This window comes from Monodelphis domestica, chromosome 6 (assembly GCF_027887165.1).
Source record: "Monodelphis domestica isolate mMonDom1 chromosome 6, mMonDom1.pri, whole genome shotgun sequence".
Lineage (NCBI taxonomy): Eukaryota > Metazoa > Chordata > Mammalia > Didelphimorphia > Didelphidae > Monodelphis > Monodelphis domestica.
This window is the reverse complement of record NC_077232.1, coordinates 198233843-198240594: the sequence shown is the minus strand read 5'-3', so window position 1 is coordinate 198240594 and position 6752 is coordinate 198233843.

Below are 6752 nucleotides of genomic sequence, written 5' to 3'. Positions count from 1 at the left end.
ATGAGTGGGGGTGCAATTAGGTGGTTCAGTGGATTGAGAGCCTTCAGGCAGATTTGTGTCTATGTGACTCTGGTCAAGACACTTAACCCCCATTGCCTACCGTTTACTCTAACAGAAAGTAAAGATTATACGTGTGTGTGTGTGTGTGTGTGTGTGTGTGTGTGTGTGTGTGTAAGAAATTAAGGGAGATACCAGAAGCAAATAAGAGGAGCACAAAATAATTTTCCTGTCAGAACTATGGTTAAAAGAATAATTTTTGTTTGAATAAGACATAGAGGACATTGAGATGTAAACTAGATAACTTTGAATACATTAGATTTTAAGAATTTTTAAACAGACAAAACTAAGATAATCAAGATTAGAAGGTAACCTGGGGAAAAAATCTTTCAGCACAACTCTCTGACAAAGGCCTTATTTCTCAAATATATAGAGAACTGAATAGAATCTACAACATTACAAAACATTTCGCAACTGACAAATAGTCAAAGGATACATACAGACCATTTTGAGATAAAGAAATTAAAGCAATCTTTAGTTATATGAATAAACATTCCAAATCACTATTAATTAGAGATATTAAAATTAAACACTTATCACACCAACCAATAAATAAATAAATAAAATAAGATTGTCTAATAGGATTAAAAAAAAAGAAAATAATAAACATTGGGAGGATATTTCAAATAATTAGGGCCCTACTACATTAGTAGTAATATTCTACAATAGTAGAAATGTTAACTAATCCAGCCATTCTGGAGAACAATTTGCAACCATACTCAAAGGGCCATTAAACTGGTCATTTACCTTCTGACCCAGGAGGAAATTACTAAAGGCTTAGTTTAAAATTAATACCTAGATCTTTCCAAAGGAAGGACTCAAAGGAGAAAAGGAGGTGGGCTTCAATATTATATATATATATATATATATATATATATATATATACTCACATATATAAAATATTATAGATATTATATACATAGTATTATATATACATACAACCCCCAACAAAGAAACACAGATACAAATATGCATTATATATAATCTCACACACATATATAAAAATATTTCATATTATATACACACACATAGATATATTAAATCTGATATGGAATCAGTAATTTCTTCCTACAAGATTACAAGGTCATAGAGCTAGAGTTGGGAGACTTTTGGCCTTTTGGTTCAAACCCCTAATTTTTGAGACTGAAGCTGTATTTTTGGAATTCATAATGGTTGATCATCATCTACTTTTGTATCCTTGCTCCATGAATATTGGGAAAGATCAAATTCCAAAAGAGCCAAAGCATCTCTGCCCTATACTAGCAGTCACTTGGACCAGTTCAGCAAGGCCAAATTTGAACTAAGGAAGATAAAACTTTCTCATACAAGAGCCTGTGCTCTATCCACTGTGCTTACCAGCTTCCCATAATGCCTTTAAAAACAAACTGGCTCTCAAGCCATAGGTGCTATAGTTTAACCCTTTAATGTAAAATTCAGATGTCAGTAAATGACATCAGTTATAAACTAAGTGCAGAAATAAATTTTTACAGGAATCAAAGGAAGTGCTTTCAAATCCTTACTTTGTTACTAAAACCTTTTTGACTTAGACCAAATCACTGAACCTCTTGGGGCCTTAGTTTTCTCTTCTTCAAATCAAGAAGGTTAGACTAGTTGGACTTTATAGTACATTCCAACTTTAAATCTAATAGTCAATAAAATTAATCAATCAGTTATCATATTGTGTGCTAGACACTAAGGGTATAAAGATGAAAATAAAGCAATATCAGCGCTTTAGCCTATTTTCTCATGGTTTGTTTTTGTTTTGTGAAACATAAGTTAGAGATTTCCAATATGATTTCCCCAAAGATATTTACCAGCAGGTCATGGCCAGCATTTCATCCTCTAGAGGCAATAAGCCTTCTCTCCCCAGAATTTGTGTAGGGAATTCACAATATTTCCTGTACTTGTTACCCATCGTCTGTGCCAGTCTTTAAGACCAATGCTAACACAACACTTGAGAAGCCTTCTGGGAGCCTCAGATGGTGAAAGTCGCTGAAAAAAAAATCCAACACAATTTCTTATTGTGTGTGTTAGAACTAGTGTCCTAAATGTAAAGAAAACTAGAAATTTTAGTGCTTCTATGCTTTGTGTAGTTGTAAGTTCAGTCAAATGTCCTTTTTCCTGAGCCCCAGAAAACCTCAACATTGACTAATGACTGATGCTGATAAGAAAATAATGATCACCAAAGTACACCCTCCTGGAGCTTTATTTTAAAAATAAAGTCAGCAGATAGAAGCCATCGATTCTTTAGTAGTTAGTTATGCACAGTAAATACAAGTCATTGACTGATTACCTGAATGATAGATATAAATTGATTCTTTGCAAAATTTTGCTTCATCTGCCCAAGCTCTTGTACTTCACAAAGAGCTGATAGAACATCTCCCCAGACTCCTTCTTAGGCACAATATTCCATCCTCTAACTACTTATTCTTATTTTTTTTATTTCAAAATCTGAAGAAAAATCAAGATAAGTCCTTAGCCAAGGCTGTGGCATTTATCATAAGAATCATTATATCTTTAGAACTAAAACACAGGTAGCCAGAATAATTGTACTAATGTCAACACACAAACAAATGGTCATTTACCAGGCGTAAAGACCTTTTGGTAGGAGAATTCTCTCCACTTATCTAAATGAATCCTCTTATTTTATGAAGAAGAGAAGAGACCCATAGAGTAAATTTGACTTGGTGAAAAAGACTTGCTGACTTTTCTGATTGTTCCAGTTATTAATGCTACACAAAATTCTCCAGTGTTTATGTATATAATCATCCTTTACTTTTCCCATGTAATAGATGTTTAATAAATACGTGTTCCTTGATTTGAAATAATTTTAAGGAGTTGCCTTTGGTATATGGAGCTTAAATGGATTTTATTGGACCTGATGAGCAGGTGTCAAACATGGAATCTGAACTAAGAGTTTCCCCAACTCTTAAACTACCATTCATTTCACTGTTACAGACAACCTCTTCATCTAGAACCAAGTATACTAAAATTACATACCTCCCTTGTCTTTTATTTATTGCAAAAGGGTAAATATTTTCAGAATAAAACGCCGGATTTCCCCACCTTCCTAGTCTATGTTGTTATTTTTTTTAATAGCCATAAGGACAGTTAGTATTTAAATATATTCTTCTTGTAGATAGTTCTAAAAAGGTTTCTTTTGCTTATCTTTTGTATGAATTAAGCATAAAACATGTCTCTTATTAATAATGAAGAGATGTCATGTCTCCGAAATTATCTGATGACCTTCAGTCCTCTAGTACTTCAATAAGAAAAGAGTTGTAATAAAATTATACATCTTAGGTTCAGATAATATTTAATATTTGAGAGCAGCATTACAATCATCTGCACTAAATATTCCACAGGAAAATGTTACTTGCATTTTATAAATGAGAAAAAAATCAGAGGAGAGATAATATGATGTAGACAGCCTTGGATACTTGTGATATGACTCTAGGTTTGCCACAAAATGATTATAAAGCTTTGGAGAAATTAAGGATCATAAATCCTTTGTTTTTAGTTCTGTAAAAAGATATGCTTGGACTAAGTGATTTCCAAGGTGTTTTTTTTTTCCAATTCTGTTTATCCCCAAGCCAACCACAGAATGACTTGATGGTATCTTTTTTTTAAAAATTCATTCCCCCCTCCCATACTTGTAAAAACAATTTTAACATTTATTTAAAAGATTGACTTACTTCTTTATATATCTGAAAAATGAGAACTTTATCAGAAATACTTGCTTTAAAAATGTTTTAAGCTTTCTGCTTTCCTTTTAATCTTGGCTGCACTGGTTCTGTTTGTACATCCCGTTTTTAGTTTAATCAGAATTATCTTCCTATGGTCCTTTAATAAATGAGATTTTATTCTATTTTGAGTCAAAAAAGATGCACTTATAATTTTTGCTTTTCTGAATTTGTGAGGTTTTTATGCCCTATTACATGATCATTTTTTTGTGTAGTTGCCATTTACTACTGGGAAAGGTATATTCTTTTCTATTCTCTTCAGTATTTTTCAGAGGTCAATAATATTTAGCTTTTCTAAAATTCATATCACCTGTCAAACTTCTTTCTTGTTTATTTTTGTTTAGATTGTTCTACTTCAGAGAGGGGAAAGTTGCAATCCCCCATGAGCATAGTTTTATTGTATATTTACTATTTTAAGTCATTTACTTTCTCCTTTAGAAATGTGGATGCTTGGGGGCAGGTTCGTGGCTTGGTGGATTGAGAACAAGGCCTAGAGATGAGAGGTCCTGGGTTCAAATCTGACCTTAGATACTTCCCAGCTGTGTGACCCTGTGAAAGTCACTTAACCCCCATTACCTAGCCCTTACTCCTCTTCTGTCTTGAAACCAATACACAGTATTAATTCTAAGACAGAAGATAAGAGTTTAACAAAAAGGAATTCAGATTTTTAGTATTGATATTATGCCATTGTCTATGATACCTTTTAGGATGGTATATTTTTTCCTTCTTTATCCCTTTTAATTAGATCTATTTTTGCTTTAGCTTTATCTAAGATCATTACTGCTACTCTTACTTTTTTTTAAATTTCAACTAATGCATTATAGATTCTTTTCCAACCCCTTAACTTTACTTTTTTATGTGTATTTCTGCTGCAAAAATGTGTTTCTTATAGACAGGACATTGTACAATTCTAGTTTCAGATCTATTCTGCTGTTTCAGTTTTATAGTTGACTCCATCTCATTTATATTTACAGCTTTGAAAATTAACTGTTAATTTCCCTCCATTCTTTTTTTACTTTTTTTTATTTCCTCCCTTCCTTCTTTCACTCTATCCCTGCTCCCAAGTGGTTTACTTTTAAAAATATTAACACAAACGAATCTTAACTTCTATCAGCCCTATCTCCTCCTTGCTCTTTTTTCAGTCTCATTTCATTCCTAATAGGGTAAAATAGATTTATATAACCTACCAGATATTTATGTTATTATCCCTTTGAGTCGAATCTAATGAGAATAAAGTTCAAGCTTTGCCACCATGCCGCCTCCTTATGTTCTCCTCCATTGTAACAGCTCTTTCAGGCCATTTTTATTTAATATAATTCACTGCTCTCCATTTCTTTCCTCTTCTTTCAGTACAGTTCTCATCTCTTAAATTTGTTTTTTGTTTTTATTTGTAAATCATTCTATCACAATGAATTCACACCTACATCTATCAGTATAAAATCCTTTTAATTGCCCTAATATTGATAAAGTTCCAAAGAGTCACAAATACTTACCTGTTTAAGTATATTAAAAATTCAATATTATTGATTGCCTTAACATTTCTTTTTCCTGTTTGCCTTCATATACTTCTCTTGAGTCTTTTTGTTTTAATGTTAATTTTTCTATGAAGTTCTGGTCCTTTCTTTAGGAATGTTTGAAGTTCTTTCAATTTCATTAAATATTCATTTTTCCCTTGAACATTTATACCCATATATATTCTTCAATGTAGATGGAGCTAAGTTTGTTATTCTGACGCCATGATATTTGAATTATTTCTTTCTAACTGCTTGTAGTATTTTCTATTCAAAGCCTATAATATTCTTGGGATTTTTCATCTGGAAATTGTTTTCTAGAAGTGATTGGCAGATTCTTTCAATTTCAATTTTACACTTGTATTCTAAGATATCAGGCCAAATTTCTGGATAATTTCTTAGAATAAGATTTTCAGATTCTTTTGTTATTTTTTGATTGTCGTCTTGATGTAGTCCAATAATTTTTTAATTATTTCTCATTGATCTATTTTTCAATGAAAATTTCTCATTTTCTTTTATGTTTTCATTCTTTTAATTTTGTTTGACTATATTTGGATACCTTATAGAGTCATTACTTCTATTTGACCAATTCTAATTTTTGAGGAATTCTTTTCTTTAATGAGTTTTTGTAATAAATTTTACATTTGACCAGGCCTATTTGCTTAAGGAATTTTTTCTTCATTGAATTTTGTAATTTCTTTTCCATTTGTCCAATTCTGTTTTTAGGGAGTTCTTATCTTCAGTGAATTTTGTATATATTTTCCCATTTTCCCTATTTCCTTTTGTTGTATGGATATATTAACCTTTACTAGATTATTGGTATAGTGTGTTTTTACCAATAATTTATCCTATGTGGATAGGCTATTGATTTATTACTGTTGAGACAAGATGGTTCTCAGAACAATCTCAAGAATTCCAGCTGAGCCAGGAGTATAAAAAATATACATTTATTATGATTTTAAAAAGGACTAAAGAAAAGGGATAGGAAAAGAAAATAAATGGAGAAAATTCTTGTAAAATATTAATCCTAAACTAATAAATATTATCTAACCACACACATAAATATGACTCAACAAGTGTCTCTTCAGTCCTGTAATGGGGTATTTTGGGAGAAGGAATTAGATGGGATTAAGTATGTACTTTGGGCCAGTAACAGGTTCTACACTGTGGGTGGAAGGGCCAAACAGTCAACCTCAACCAGGATCTGGGGCCAGTACACACAGATAACAAAGTCTCAGTAAATGTAACTATATTTTATTTCAAAAGGGTGAGGTTAAGAGGATAGGAGGAAAATCCCTAGCAATAAGCTTATTAGCTGAGTAACCCAAAAATTAATGCCTTCTCACAAAGGATCTTCAGAGAGTTGTTTCATACTCTATCTCCCTATCCTGCTATGTTGTAAAAACCCAGTCCCTGTCTATCTATCCTGCACTAAAATCCT